The following is a 16,029-nucleotide window of genomic DNA, read 5'->3' as shown; positions in this document are numbered from 1 at the left end:
AGAGAGAGAGACTGGGGGAGAGAGAGAGAGACTGTGGGAGAGAGAGAGAGAGACTGTGGGGGAGAGAGAGAGAGACTGGGGGAGAGAGAGAGAGAGAGAGAGAGGGACTGGAGGGGGAGAGAGAGAGACTGGGGAGAGAGAGAGAGAGAGACTGGGGAAAGAGAGAGAGAGAGAGACTGGGAGAGAGAGAGAGAGAGAGAGAGAGACTTGGGGAGAGAGAGAGAGGGACTGGGGGAGAGAGAGAGAGAGAGAGAGGGACTGGGGGAGAGAGGGAGAGAGAGAGAAAGAGGCTGGGGGGAGAGAGAGAGAGAGAGATAATGGGGGAAGAGAGAGACTGGAGGAGAGAGAGAGAGAGAGACTGGGGGAGAGACAGAGAGAGAGAGAGACTGGGGGAGAGAGAGAGAGAGACTGGTGGAGAGAGAGAGAGAAACTGTGGGGAGAGAGAGACTGGGAGAGGGAGAGAGAGAACTGAGGGGGTTGGAGAGAGCGACTGGGAGAGAGAGCGAGAGAGAGACTGGGGGAGAGACAGAGAGGGACTGGGGCGGGAGACAGAGAGGGACTGGGGGGGGAGAGAGAGAGAGAGACTGGGGGAGAGAGAGAGAGAGACTAGGGAGAGAGAGAGAGAGGCTGGAGGGAGAGAGAGAGAGAGACTGGGAGAGAGTGCAAGGGACTGCGGGGTGGGGGAGAGAGAGAGATGGGGGAGAGAGAGAGAGAGACTGGGGAGAGAGAGAGAGAAAGGAGAGAGAGACTGGGGGAGAGAGAGAGAGAGACTGGGGGGAAGAGAGAGAGACACTGGGGGAGAGAGAGAGAGAGACTGGGGAGAGAGAGAGAGAGAGAAAGACTGGGGGAGAGAGATAGAGAGAGACTGGGGGAGAGAGATAGAGAGAGACTGCAGGAGAGAGAGAGGGAGAGACTGCAGGAGCGAGAGAGAGAGCGAGAGAGAGACTGGGAGAGAGAGAGAGAGAGAGACTGGGGGAGAGAGTGCAAGAGACTGTGGGGTGGGAGAGAGAGAGAGACTGGGGGAGAGAGAGAGAGAGAGAGAGACTGTGGGAGAGACAGAGAGAGAGGGGCTGGTGGAGAGAGAGAGAGACTAGGGGAGAGAGAGAGAGAGGCTGGGGGGGGAGAGAGAGAGAGAGAGAGACTGGGGGGAGAGAGAGAGAGAGAGACTGGGGGGAGAGAGAGAGAGAGAGAGAGAGAGAGACTGGGGGAGGGAGTGCAAGAGACTGCGGGGGGGGGGAAGAGAGAGAGAGAGAGAGAGACTGGGGGAGAGAGAGAGAGAGAGAGAGACGGGGAGAGAGAGAGAGACTGGGGGAGAGAGAGAGAGAGAGAGAGACTGGGGGAGAGAGAGAGACTGGGGGAGAGTCAGAGAGAGAAAGAGACTGGGGGAGAGAGAGAGAGAGACTGGTGGAGAGAGAGAGAGAGAGAGAAACTGGGGAAAGAGAGAGACTGGGGAGAGGGAGAGAGAGAAACTGAGGGGGGGTGGAGAGAGCGACTGGGAGAGTGAGCGAGAGAGAGAGACTGGGGGAGAGAAAAAGAGAGAGAGAGAGAGGGACTGGGGGAGAGACAGAGAGAGGGACTGTGGAGGGGAGAGACAGAGAGACTGGGGGAGAGAGAGAGAGAGAGAGACTGGGGGAGAGAGACTGGGGGAGAGAGTGCAAGAGACTGCGGGGGGTGGGGAAGAGAGAGAGAGAGAGAGAGACTGGATAAGATGAAGGGAGAGAGAGAGAGAGAGAGAGACTGGATAAGATGAAGGGAGAGAGAGAGAGACTGAGGGAGGAAGAGAGAGAGACTGGGGGAGGGAGGGAGGGAGAGAGGGAGAGAGAGACTGGGGGAGGGAGAGAGAGAGAGAGAGACTGGGGGAGGGAGGGAGAGAGACTGGGGGAGGGAGAGAGAGCGAGAGACTGGGGGAGGGAGAGAGAGACTGGGGGAGGGAGAGAGAGACTGGATAAGATGAAGGGAGAGAGAGAGAGACTGAGGGAGGAAGAGAGAGAGAGATTGGGGGAGGGAGGGAGAGAGAGACCAGAGGGGAGAGAGAGAGAGAGACTGGGGGAGGGAATGAGAGAGACTGGGGGACGGAAAGAGAGAGAGTTCTGTCCTTACACTACTTTAAATTCATACGAGGCACATTCTATGGACAAGGTCACTCTATGACCTGAACCTTTATTCCCAGGACCAAGAAGTGATGATCCTGTGTGGGACCTCTCTTTATATACCTGGATGACCAGGTGAGGAGTGTCTCCCACAAGTTCACCCCCTGTGATCAAGGTGTGCATTTCTTAGGTGTATACAGTGTACAGTGTTGTTACATGAAGGTTACAGTTACATGAAGGTTACATACATGACATCACCTCCCCCCAACGTCTTGTGGGGTCAACGATTAAGTCTTTCAGGCGGTCGACGCTCTCTCGTGGAGCGCCGCAGTTGGGGCTCTGGTTGTTGAGCCTTGGTATGCGTCTCTGTCCCCTGTGTGATTCCGGCCTGTCCGGGCTGACCGCAGGGACTGTGCATGCTGCTGAATGTTCTTGTTGTTCGTTCACTGGCGGTGGTGTGAGCAACATCTCATGGTTCCTCAGGGTCCTCGGTGTCCATGCTTTTTTTTACTTGGTCCAGATGCTTGCGGCATATCTGCCCATTGTTAAGTCTGACCACTATGACCCTATTCCCCTCTTTGCCAATTACAGAACCCTCAAACCACTGGGGCCCCAAAGCGTGATTAAGAACAAATACAGGGTCATCGATTTCTATATATCTCCCCTTTGAGTTGCGGTCATGGCACTCGATTTGGGACTGACGCTTGCCCTCAACAATGTCTGACAAGACTGGATGAATGAGGGACAGCCGAGTTTTAAGTGTACGTTTCATGAGTAGTTCCGCTGGCGGGACTCCCGTGAGCAAATGCGGTCGGGACCTGTAGGCCAGCAGGAGGCGTAATAGGCGGCATTGAAGGGAGGGTCCTTGAATCCGGGGCATGTCTTGTTTTATGATTTGGAACGCACGTTCCGCCTGGCCATTGGAAGCCGGCTTGAATGGTGCTGTCCTGATGTGTTTGATGCCATTACCCGATATGAACTCCCGGAATTCATAGCTAGTGAAACACGGGCCGTTGTCGCTAACCAGGATGTCCGGCAAGCCGTGGGTCGCAAAGACCGTACGCAGACTCTCCGCAGTGATGGATGTCGTGCACGAATTCAATATGATGCACTCGATCCATTTCGAGTACGCATCAACAACAATGAGGAACATTTTTCCCATGAATGGGCCCGCGTAGTCTACATGAATACGTGACCATGGCCTGGTGGGCCAGGGCCACGGGCTGAGTGGAGCCTCCCTGGGGGCGTTGCCCAGCTGGGCACACGTCGTGCAACTACGAACACAGTGTTCCAGGTCTGAGTCAATTCCCGGCCACCTTACATGTGACTGGGCAATGGCCTTCATTAGCACGATGCCTGGGTGTTCACTGTGGAGTTCCCTGATGAATGCTTCCCTTCCCTTCTGGGGCATGACTACCCGGCTGCTACATAGTAGGCAGTCGGCTTGGATGGAGAGCTCATCCATCCGTCTGGGAGAGAGAGAGGGAGAGAGAGAGACTGTGGGAGGGAGAGAGAGAGAGATTGGGGGAGGGAGGGAGAGAGAGACTGGGGGAGGGAGGGAGAGAGAGACTGGGGGAGGGAGGGAGGGAGAGAGAGACTGAGGGAGAGTGAGACTGGGGGAGGGAGGGAGAGAGAGAGAGAGAAAGAGACTGGAGGAGGGAGGGAGAGAGAAAGACTGGGGAGGGAGAGAGAGTGAGAGACGGAGAGAGAGAGACTGGGGGAGGGAGAGAGAGAGAGAGAGACTGAGGGAGAGCGAGAGAGACTGGATAAGAGGGAGGGAGGGAGACTGGGGGAGGGAGAGAGGGAGACTGGGGGAGGGAGGGAGAGGGAGACTGGCGGAGGGAGGGAGAGGGAGACTGTGGGAGGGAGGGAGAGGGAGACTGCGGGAGGGAGGGAGAGGGAGACTGCGGGAGGGAGGGAGAGAGAGAGAGACTGTGGGAGGGAGACTGGGGGAGGGAGGGAGAGGGAGACTGGGGGAGGGAGGGAGTGGGAGACTGCAGGAGGGAGGGAAACTGGGGGAGAGAGAGAGAGACCGGGGGAGAGAGAGAGAGAGAGAGACTAGGGGAGGGAGAGAGGGAGACTGGGGGAGGGAGGGAGAGGGAGACTGGGGGAGGGAGGGAGAGGGAGACTGCGGGAGGGAGGGAGAGGGAGACTGCGGGAGGGAGGGAGAGGGAGACTGCGGGAGGGAGGGAGAGAGAGAGAGACTGTGGGAGGGAGACTGGGGGAGGGAGGGAGAGGGAGACTGGGGGAGGGAGGGAGTGGGAGACTGCAGGAGGGAGGGAAACTGGGGGAGAGAGAGAGAGACCGGGGGAGAGAGAGAGAGAGACTGGGGGAGAGAGACTGGGCGAGAGAGAGAGATCGAAAGAGAGACTGGGGGAGAGAGAGTGAGAGAGAGAGAGAGAGAGAGAGAGAGAGAAAAACTGAGAGAGAGCGAGAGACTGGGGGAGAGAGAGAGACTGGGGGAGAGAGAGAGACTGGGGGAGAGAGAGAGATCGAAAGAGAGACTGGGGAGAGAGAGAGAAACTGAGAGAGAGCGAGAGACTGGGGGAGAGAGAAAGACTGGGGGAGGGGGAGAGAGAGAGACTGGGGGGAGAGAGAGAGAGAGAGAGACTAGGGGGGAGAGACTGGGCGAGAGAGAGAGATCGAAAGAGAGACTGGGGGAGAGAGAGAGAGAGAGAGAGAGAGAGAGAAAAACTGAGAGAGAGCGAGAGACTGGGGGAGAGAGAGAGACTGGGGGAGAGAGAGAGACTGGGGGAGAGAGAGAGATCGAAAGAGAGACTGGGGAGAGAGAGAGAAACTGAGAGAGAGCGAGAGACTGGGGGAGAGAGAAAGACTGGGGGAGGGGGAGAGAGAGAGACTGGGGGGAGAGAGAGAGAGAGAGAGACTAGGGGGGAGAAGAGAGACCGGGGGTGGGGGGAGAGAGAGAGAGAGAGACCGGGGGTGGGGGTTGGGGCATGAGAGACAGATAGAGTCCGGGGGGTGGGGGGAGAGAGAGAGAGAGAGACTGGGGGAGAAAGAAAGAGAGAGACTGGGGGAGAGAGAGAGAGAGAGAGACCAGGGGAGAGAGAGAGGGAGAAAGAAACTGGGGGAGTGAGAGGGGGAGAGAGACTGGGGGAGTGAGAGGGGGAGAGAGACTGGGTGAGAGAGAGAGAGAAAGACTGGTTGAGAGAGAGACTGGGCGGAGGGAGCAAGGTAGACTGGGTGAGAGAGACTGGGGGAGGGAGAGAGACTGGGGCGGAGGAGAAAGACAAAAGCAACCTGTATTTCTATAGTTATTATATTTTCGGTACGACCTTACAAACACACAGGTTCGAAGATGGCTGATAACTTCAAGAAGCTTGTCAGGTGACCTGTTTATTCTTGTAAATAGGAATGGCTGCACTGCCACAGTAGTCCACTGGGTGGAGCTATATATATTACACTTCTCCCTCCTTAATGAAGAAGTAATTCTAACCAACAATCATCATATATAACTTGCATGGTTATACATAACAAAAGATATGGACTATTTTGCCATATTTACAAATCAAGCTTAATCACTTGTTTTCTGTTTTGAAGAGGATAACTTCGCTCTCAAACAGAACCTTCCAAACATGGTGTTGAACGTAGACTCATTCTCAGCTGATCCTGAGGAAAGTTTTCCTCCAAGGGATGCCCTTGATTTCCGGTTGAACTCTCTACAACTTCTGACTGTGTGTCTGCCTGACTCAGCCCCAGACTTAAATTCTGACTTTCTCTTGGACTTGTTTCCAGTACATTTGATGTAGGATTTGCTACTGGTACTGTACTTGTATCAAAACTATCTGATGAGTCAGAAATAATTGAATCATTCCAACCTTCAACTCCTTCCACGTCTGTAGGTAAAATATGATCAATATGAGCAAACCTAACATGTCCATGATCAAACATCTTGACCAAATATGTGCAAGGACCACATATCTTCACCACTCTTCCTGGTAACCACTTTAACCATTTATGGTGATGGTTCTTAAAGAAGGGTAACTTTGAAGGTATGAGGCATGAATTGGCTAGGATAGATTGGCGAATGATACTTAAGGGGTTGACTGTGGATGGGCAATGGCAGACATTTAGAGACCGCATGGATGAATTACAACAATTGTACATTCCTGTCTGGCGTAAAAATAAAAAAGGGAAGGTGGCTCAACCGTGGCTATCTAGGGAAATCAGGAATAGTATTAAAGCCAAGGAAGTGGCATACAAATTGGCCAGAAATAGCAGCGAACCTGGGGACTGGGAGAAATTTAGAACTCAGCAGAGGAGGACAAAGGGTTTGATTAGGGCAGGGAAAATGGAGTACGAGAAGAAGCTTGCAGGGAACATTAAGGCGGATTGCAAAAGTTTCTATAGGTATGTAAAGAGAAAAAGGTTAGTAAAGACAAACATAGGTCCCCTGCAGTCAGAATCAGGGGAAGTCATAACGGGGAACAAAGAAATGGCAGACCAATTGAACAAGTACTTTGGTTCAGTATTCACTAAGGAGGACACAAACAACCTTCCGGATATAAAAGGGGTCAGAGGGTCTAGTAAGAAGGAGGAACTGAGGGAAATCCTTATTAGTCGGGAAATTGTGTTGGGGAAATTGATGGGATTGAAGGCCGATAAATCCCCAGGGCCTGATGGACTGCATCATAGAGTACTTAAGGAGGTGGCCTTGGAAATAGCGGATGCATTGACAGTCATTTTCCAATATTCCATTGACTCTGGATCAGTTCCTATCGAGTGGAGGGTAGCCAATGTAACCCCACTTTTTAAAAAAGGAGGGAGAGAGAAAACAGGGAATTATAGACCGGTCAGCCTGACCTCAGTAGTGGGTAAAATGATGGAATCAATTATTAAGGATGTCATAGCAGCGCATTTGGAAAATGGTGACATGATAGGTCCAAGTCAGCATGGATTTGTGAAGGGAAAATCATGCTTGACAAATCTTCTGGAATTTTTTGAGGATGTTTCCAGTAAAGTGGACAAAGGAGAACCAGTTGATGTGGTATATTTGGACTTTCAGAAGGCTTTCAACAAGGTCCCACACAAGAGATTAATGTGCAAAGTTAAAGCACATGGGATTGGGGGTAGTGTGCTGACGTGGATTGAGAACTGGTTGTCAGACAGGAAGCAAAGAGTAGGAGTAAATGGGTACTTTTCAGAATGGCAGGCAGTGACTAGTGGGGTACCGCAAGGTTCTGTGCTGGGGCCCCAGCTGTTTACATTGTACATTAATGATTTAGACGAGGGGATTAAATGTAGTATCTCCAAATTTGCGGATGACACTAAGTTGGGTGGCAGTGTGAGCTGCGAGGAGGATGCTATGAGGCTGCAGAGTGACTTGGATAGGTTAGGTGAGTGGGCAAATACATGGCAGATGAAGTATAATGTGGATAAATGTGAGGTTATCCACTTTGATGGTAAAAACAGAGAGACAGACTATTATCTGAATGGTGACAGATTAGGAAAAGGGAAGGTGCAACGAGACCTGGGTGTCATGGTACATCAGTCATTGAAGGTTGGCATGCAGGTACAGCAGGCGGTTAAGAAAGCAAATGGCATGTTGGCCTTCATAGCGAGGGGATTTGAGTACAGGAGCAGGGAGGTGTTGCTACAGTTGTACAGGGCCTTGGTGAGGCCACACCTGGAGTATTGTGTACAATTTTGGTCTCCTAACTTGAGGAAGGACATTCTTGCTATTGAGGGAGTGCAGCGAAGATTCACCAGACTGATTCCCGGGATGGTGGGACTGACCTATCAAGAAAGACTGGATCAACTAGGCTTGTATTCACTGGAGTTCAGAAGAATGAGGGGGCCTCATAGAAACGTTTAAAATTCTGACGGGTTTAGACAGGTTAAATGCAGGAAGAATGTTCCCAATGTTGGGGAAGTCCAGAACCAGGGGTCACAGTCTAAGGATAAGGGGTAAGCCATTTAGAACCGAGATGAGGAGAGACTTCTTCACCCAGAGAGTGGTGAACCTGTGGAATTCTCTGCCACAGAAAGTGGTTGGGGCCAATTCACTAAATATATTCAAAAGGGAGTTAGATGAAGTCCTTACTACTCGGGGGATCAAGGGGTATGGCGAGAAAGCAGGAAGTGGGTACTGAAGTTTCATGTTCAGCCATGAACTCATTGAATGGCGGTGCAGGCTAGAAGGGCTGAATGGCCTACTCCTGCACCTATTTTCTATGTTTCTATGTTTCTATGTTTCTTCACTCTCACCTTCTGATGTAATTTCATAATTCTCTCTCTTACTCTGCCTCTATCATGATTCTCTTTCTGTCTTAATTGTTTCTCTTCTACGGACTGTGCTAAGTTTGGTTTTAACAACGAGAATCTGATTTGTGGCTGTCGTTTGAGAAACAACTCTGCTGGTGTTCTACCAGTAGTTGTATGAGGAGTATTAAGATACGTAATTAGAAAATTAGCCAATTTATGGTCCAATGACAACTGTCGTTCTTTGAATTTGGATCCAACATCTGTTTGATGAGGGCAAGTTGGAGAATTTGTACAGTGTGCTCTGCTGCACCATTCAATGCAGGATGGTATGGTGGAACCTTGGTATGTTTCACACCATTTTTGCTCGTGAATTGTGCAAATTCTTCTGAACAAAATTGTGGTCCATTATCAGAAACAATTTCTTCTGGGAGGCCAAATGAAGAAAGCAATCTTCGCAAAATGTCTAATGTTTTACTTGTTATTTTCCGCATTGAAAACACCTCGACCCACTCCGAATGGCTATCAATCACAATGAACAATTGCTGTTCTTCTAACTCAGCAAAGTTGATATGTAAGCTTTGCCACACCCTGGGAAGCCATTTCCATGGCTGTAATTGTACTAGTGGTGATTTCTTGCTCACCAGTTGACATGTCGTACACTGACTGATGATGTACTCTATATCTTTATCTAGACCTGGCCACCATAAGTGATTGCATGCAAAACTCTTGGTCAAGCACATTCCCAGGTGCTGGTCATGAAGATCTCCTAATAATTTGGACCTGAATTTTTTTGGTATAACCACTCTTGCACCCCACAGTTTTTATTGACTGATAATTAATTCCTACAAATGAAGAATGGATGCATATCTTTCTCTGATACCTGCTTTGGCCAGCTATTTGCGATGTAATCATACACCTTTGACATAACTGGGTTAATTTTGGTTGCTCTACCAATCTCTTCAGCTGTGACTGGCAGTTCATCGATGTGTGAAAAATAAAACGCTTCTTCCCTATCAGGTGCAACTTGTGATGGGGAAGGCAATCTAGATATAGCATGGCAGGAGAGCCCAGTCCCATGTTATGTTCCTCCTGTGCAATGTGGGAACTCAGGGACGCTTCCAGTGTCCCTGACAACTACATGTGCAGGAAGTGTATCCTGCTGCAGCACCTGACATTGCGGCACTGAAGCTGTGCATGGATTCACTCTGGAGCATCTGCGATGCTGAGGATATTGTGAATAGCACGTTTAGTCAGTTGGTCACACTGCAGCTAAAGTTTACTCGGGTAGATAGGGAATGGGTGACCATCAGGAAGAGCAGTGGAAGGAAGGTAGTGCAGGGGTCCCCTGCGGTCATCCCCCTCCAAAACAGATACACCACCTTGGGCACTGTTGGGAGGGGAATGACTCATCAATGGAAGCCATCAGCAGCCAAGTTAATGACAGCATGGTTGGCTATGCTGCACAGGAGGGCAGGAAGAGGAGTGGGAAAGCTATAGTGGTAGGCAATTCTATTGTAAGAGGAATAGACGTTTCTGTGGCGACAATCGAGACTCCAGGATGGTATGTTGCCTCCCTGGTGCAAGGGTCAAGGATGTCTCGGAGCGGCTGCAGGCCATTCTGAAAAGGGAGAGTGAACAGCCACTTGTCATGGTGCATATAGGTACCAACGATATAGGTAAAAAACGGGATGAAGTCCTACAAGCTGAATTTAGGGAGCTAGGAGTTAAATTAAAAAGTAGGACCTCAAAGGTAGTAATCTCAGGATTGCTACCAGTGCCACATGCTAGACAGAGTAGAAATAGCAGGATAGCTAAGATGTATATGTGGCTTGAGGAATGGTGCAAGAGGGAGGGATTCAAATTCCTGGGGCATTGGAGCTGGTTCTGGGGGAGGTGGGACCAGTACAAACCGGACGGTCTGCACCTGAGCAGGACCGGAACCAATGTCATGGGGGGAGTTTGCTAGTGCTGTTGAGGAGGAGTTGAACTAATATGGCAGGGGGATGGGAACCTATGCAGGGAGACAGAGGGAAGTACAATGGGGGCAGAAGCAAAAGATAGAAAGAAGAAAAGTAAAAGTGGAGGGCAGAGAAACCCAAGGCAAAAATCAAAAAAGGCCACATTACAGCAAAATTCTAAAGGGGCAAAGTGTGTTAAAAAGACAAGCCTGAAGGCTCTATGCCTCAATGCAAGGAGTATTCATAATAAGGTGGACGAATTAACTGCGCAGGCAGCTATTAATGAATATGATATAATTGGCATTACAGAGACATGGCTCCAGGGTGACCAAGGCTGGGAACTCAACATCCAGGGGTATTCAACATTCCGGAAGGATAGACAGAAAGGAAAAAGAAGTGGGGTAGCATTGCTGGTGAAAGAGGAAATTAATGCAATAATAAGGAAGGACATTAGCTTGGATGATGTGGAATCTGTAAGGTTAGAGCTGCGGAATACCAAAGGGCAGAAAACGCTAGTGGGAGTTGTGTACAGACACCAAACAGTAGCAGTGAGGTTGGGGACAGCATCAAACAAGAAATTAGGGATACATGCAGTAAGGGTACAGCAGTTATCGTAGGTGACTTTAATCTACATATTGATCGGGCTAACCAAACTGGTAGCAATACAGTGGAGGAGGATTTCCTGGAGTGTATTAGGGATGGTTTTCTAGACCAATATGTCGAGGAACCAACTAGAGGGCTGGCCATCCTAGACTGGGTGATGTGTAATGAGAAAGGACTAATCTTGTTGTGCGAGGGACCTTGGGGAAGAGTGACCATAATCTGGTAGAATTCTTTATTAAGATGGAGAATGACACAGTTAATTCAGAGACTAGGGTCCTGAACTTAGGGAAAGGTAACTTCGATGGTATGAGACATGAATTGGCTAGAACAGACTGGCGAATGATACTGTAAAGTCCTGTCCCCTCAGTACAGATTCACTTGAGGCATGTAGTGAAGTCAAGGTCACTCTGGACCTGCACCTTTATTTCACAGCTCTGGAATGCTGCACTTGCCTGAGACCTGTCCTTATTTACCTGTCTCTTGCAAGTGCACCCCTGGTGGTAAGGTATGCTGGTGGTTACAGGTCATATCTTATTACAGTCATGTATAGCATGTTAGGATACAGTTATATATAATAATGTAAGATACATGACATCACCCTCCCCCAAGGTCTTATTGTCTTTATAGGTTCAGTCTCTCACGTGGTCTACGCTCTCCCGTGGAGCGTCTGAGTTGTGGTTCAGTTGTTTGCCTTGGTGTCTGTTTTTCTTTGGGTGTGGTTGCTGGTATCTCGCCTGGGCTGTCTGTTTCGATTGGTGTGATTGTTGTTGACTCGCCTGGGCTGTCTGTTGGGATTGCCCTTTCCTCAGGTTATTCCCTCTGTCTGTCCACCAGGTGTGGTGCGAGTTCCACATTGTAGTCTGCCTCTGGTTCCGCAGTGTTGTTGGTAAATCTGCTTTTGACTTGGTCTACATGCCTCCGGCAGGTTTTGCCATTGTCCATTTGTACTACCAGTAGCCTGTTTCCTTCCTTGCCCGTTACTGTCCCTGCAAGCCATTTGGGACCCCTGCCATAGTTTAGTACAAACACTTTGTCCCCTATCTCATTTCATCTCCCCCTCGAATTTCTGTCATGGTACTCAGTCAGCTTACGGCGCTTTGCCTCAATGATTTTGTGCATGTCTGGGAGGATTAATGAGAGCCTTGTTTTTAAAGTCCTTTTCCTCAACAGTTGCGCGGGGAGGATCCCAGTCAGTGAGTGCGGACGAGATCTGTATGCCAACAGCAGTCGCGACAGGCGACCCTGCAGCGTGGGACCTTGGATTTTAAGTATGTCTTGTTTAATGATTTGCACTGCTCTCTCCGCCTGGCCGTTGGAGGCCGGCTTGAACGGTGCCGTTTTGACGTGATTTATGCCGTGGTCAATTATAAAGTCTTGGAATTCTGCGCTGGTGAAGCACGGACCATTGTCACTGACCAATATGTCAGGGATTCCGTGCGTTGCAAACATGGTTGCGAGGCTCTCCACAGTGGTGGAGGTTGTGCTCGAGTTTAAAATGGTGCATTCGATCCACTTTGAAAATGCATCTACAACTATGAGGAACATTTTGCCCATGAATGGGCCCGCATAGTCTACGTGCACCCGCGACCACGATTTGATAGGCCAGGGCCAGGGGCTCAGTGGAGCCTCCCTGGGGGCATTGCTGAGTTGGGCACAAATGGTGCACCTTCGGACGCAGAGCTCCAAGTCCGCGTCAATACCAGGCCACCAGATGTGGGATCTGGCTATGGCCTTCATGAGAACGATTCCCGGGTGCTCGCGGTGGAGCTCCCGGACAAATACCTCTCTGCCTCGCAGAGGCATGACTACTCGGCTGCCCCACATCAGGCAGTCTGCTTGTAGTGATAGCTCATGCATGCGCCTGTGAAAGGGTTTTAGTTCCTCGAGGCAGGCATCGTGAGCCTCTGCCCAGTCACCGGTTAGGACACATCTTTTTACTAAGGATAACGTGGGGTCGCTGGCCATCCAGGCTTTGATTTGGCGAGCCGTCATGGGCGAACCTGTGGCTTCAAAGGCATTGATTGCCATGACTATCTCACAGTCCTGTTCGTCAGACCCTTCCGTGGTTGCCAGGGGTAGCCTGCTGAGCGCGTCGCCACAGTTGACTGTGCCTGGTCTGTGCCTTATGGTATAGTCGTAGGACGCCAGCATGAATGCCCACCATTGAATTCGCGCCGAGGCATTGCCGTTTATTGCCTTGCTCTCGGATAGGAGGGACGTGAGGGGCTTGTGGTCGGTTTCTAATGCGAACTTGGCCCCAAAAAGGTATTGGTGCATCTTTTTGACACCGTACACGCATGCGAGCACCTCCTTCTCTACCATTACGGAACCCACGCTCTGCCCACGAAAATGACCTGGAGGCATAAGCTATGGGTTGTAATTTGCCCGCACTATTGACATGTTGCAAAACGCACCCGACCCCATACGCTGACGCATCGCATGTGAGAACTAGCTTTTTACCTGGGTCAAAGAAAGTCAAAGCACTGTTGGAAGGTTGCGTGCCTTATTGAAGGCGCGTTCCTGGGTGTCCCCCCAAAACCAGTCGCACCCCTTTCTGAGTAGCACGTGGAGAGGCTCCAGCAGCGTGCTTAAGCTCTGCATAAAGTTCCCAAAGTAATTGAATAGCCCGAGAAAGGCGCGCAGTTCTGAGACATTCCGGGGCCTGGGTGCCAGGTGAATTGCTTCTGTTTTGGATTCTGTTGGGCGAATTCCATCAGCGGCAATCCTTCTGCCCAAAAATTCAACCTCGGGTGCAAGAAACAGGCACTTGGATTTCTTGACTCGTAGGCCGACCCGATCCAACCGCTTTAGTACTTCCTCCAAATTACGGAGATGGGAGTCGGTGTCCCTGCCCGTGATAAGTATGTCGTCTTGAAATACAACTGTCCCCGGGATGGACTTGAGCAGACTCTCCATGTTGCACTGGAATATGGCAGCTGCCAACCTGATGCCAAATGGGCATCGATTGTACATGAAAAGGCCTCGATGTGTGTTGATGGTGGTGAGTAGCTTGGATTCCTCTGACAATTCTTGCATCATATACGCAGATGTGAGGTCTAATTTTGAGAAAAGTTTACCTCCAGCCAATGTGGCAAATAAGTCCTCCGCTCTGGACAGCGGGTACTGGTCCTGTAGGGAGACTCTGTTTATGGTAGATTTGTAGTCCCCACAGATTCGTACGGATCCATCAGGCTTCATGACTGGGATGATGGGACTTGCCCAGTTGCTAAATTCCACAGGTGATATAATGCCTTCTCGCAGAAGCCTGTCTAGTTCGTGTTCAATCTTTTCCCTCATCACATAGGGTACAGCTCTGGCCTTGTGATGGACCGGTCTAGCATCCTGTGTGATGTAGATTTTGACTTTGGCCCCTTTGAAAGTGCCCACACCTGGCTGAAAGAGATGTTCAAATCGCTTTATAACTGTTGAGCAGGAGGTCCGTTCCTCTAATGACATGGCATGGACATCATCCCATTTCCAGTTTAGTTTTGCCAGCCAGCTTCTCCCCAGCAGTACTGGGGGGTCTCCGGGGACAATCCACAGGGGAAGTCAGTTCACTGTCCCTTTGTGTGTGACAGAGAGCATGGCGCTGCCGAGGACTGGTACGATTTCTTTGGTATAGGTCCTTAGTGTGGTGTCGACCCTTGTGAGTTTTGGTCTGTCCCTTTTATGCGGCCACAGTTGTTCAAATTGTTGAGCGCCCATGAGAGATTGACTCGCTCCCATATCCAGCTCCATGTTGACAGACATCCCGTTGAGTAGGATCCTCATCATTATAGGAGGCATCCTGTTGTAGGAGCAGCGGCCATTGATCGTGTTGACCCGCTGTACACAGGTGTCCCGAGTACTGTCCCCATCATCTTCTGGTCCGCTTTCCGACCCATCCGATTCGTATACCAGCCGAGCTGCCGTTTTTTTGCACATGTGGGCCAAATGCCCTGTATATTCACAGTTCCTGCAAACAGCCTGCTGAAATCGACATCCCCTTGCCGAGTGCCCACCCCCACACCTCCAGCACAGACCTGTTCCATTGTTCAAAGAGTTTCCAAAGAATGAGCTGCGTCTGGCTGATCTCTCTTGAGCTTCTCTCAGTTTGTAGTTGATTGCTCGCATTGTTGGTTGATGAGGTGTGAATGGCCGTTCCTGTGGCCCTTGATGGCTTCTGCCTGCTGTCGAGAGCCTGTTTTCCCGGTTTTGTCTGTGTGTGGGGGTAGCAGCTTGTTTAGTGCTGTGAACTTCTTGTTCCAATATTTCGTTAGTTGTCGTACCTGCATTGTAAATCAACCTCGTTTCTTCTTCCCCTACCAAGAATGTCTGTGCAACCAGTGCTGCTGCCTCTAAGGTCAGATTCTTGGTCTCTATGAGCTTTCGGAATATGCCTGCGTGGCCTATTCCTTCAATGAAAAAGTCTCTCAGCATTTCTCTCCTCAGTTCATTGGAGAACGCACATAAACTAGCCAACCTCCGAAGTTCCGCCACGAAGTCGGGTATGCTCTGGCCCACACAGCGTCTGTAGTTGTAGAACCTGTGTCTGACCATGTGTGAGCTACTCGCTGGCTTCAGGTGGTCTCTTACCAGTTTGCTCAATTCTTCAAACGACTTGCTTGCTGGTTTCTCGGGTGCCAACAGAAGCTTCATTAAAGCGTATGTTTTCGAGCCACAGCTGGTCAAGAGATGAGCTCTTCTCTTGTCTGCCTTATCGTCGCCTAACCAGTCTTTGGTTACAAAGCTTTGCTGGAGCCTTTCTATAAAGTCCTCCCAATTGTCTCCCGCATTGTACTTTTCATCTGATCCGTTGTTCGCCATTCTGTGGATTCTGTAATCCCGTAACTCGTCGCCACTGTAAAGTCCTGTCCCCTCAGTACAGATTCACACGAGGCATGTAGTGAAGTCAAGGTCACTCTGGACCTGCACCTTTATTTCACAGCTCTGGAATGCTGCACTTGCCTGAGACCTGCCCTTATATACCTGTCTCTTGCAAGTGCACCCCTGGTGGTAAGGTATGCTGGTGGTTACAGGTCATATCTTATTACATTCAGGTATAGCAGGTTGGGATACAGTTATATATAGTAATGTAAGATACATGACAGATACTTAAAGGGTTGAAGGTGGATAGGCAATGGCAAACATTTAAGGATCACATGGATGAACTTCAA

The sequence above is a fragment of the Pristiophorus japonicus genome, chromosome 15 (assembly GCF_044704955.1).
Source record: "Pristiophorus japonicus isolate sPriJap1 chromosome 15, sPriJap1.hap1, whole genome shotgun sequence".
In the NCBI taxonomy this organism is placed as follows: domain Eukaryota; kingdom Metazoa; phylum Chordata; class Chondrichthyes; family Pristiophoridae; genus Pristiophorus; species Pristiophorus japonicus.
The sequence above is the reverse complement of the archived record's forward strand: the minus strand, read 5'-3'. Positions refer to the sequence as shown.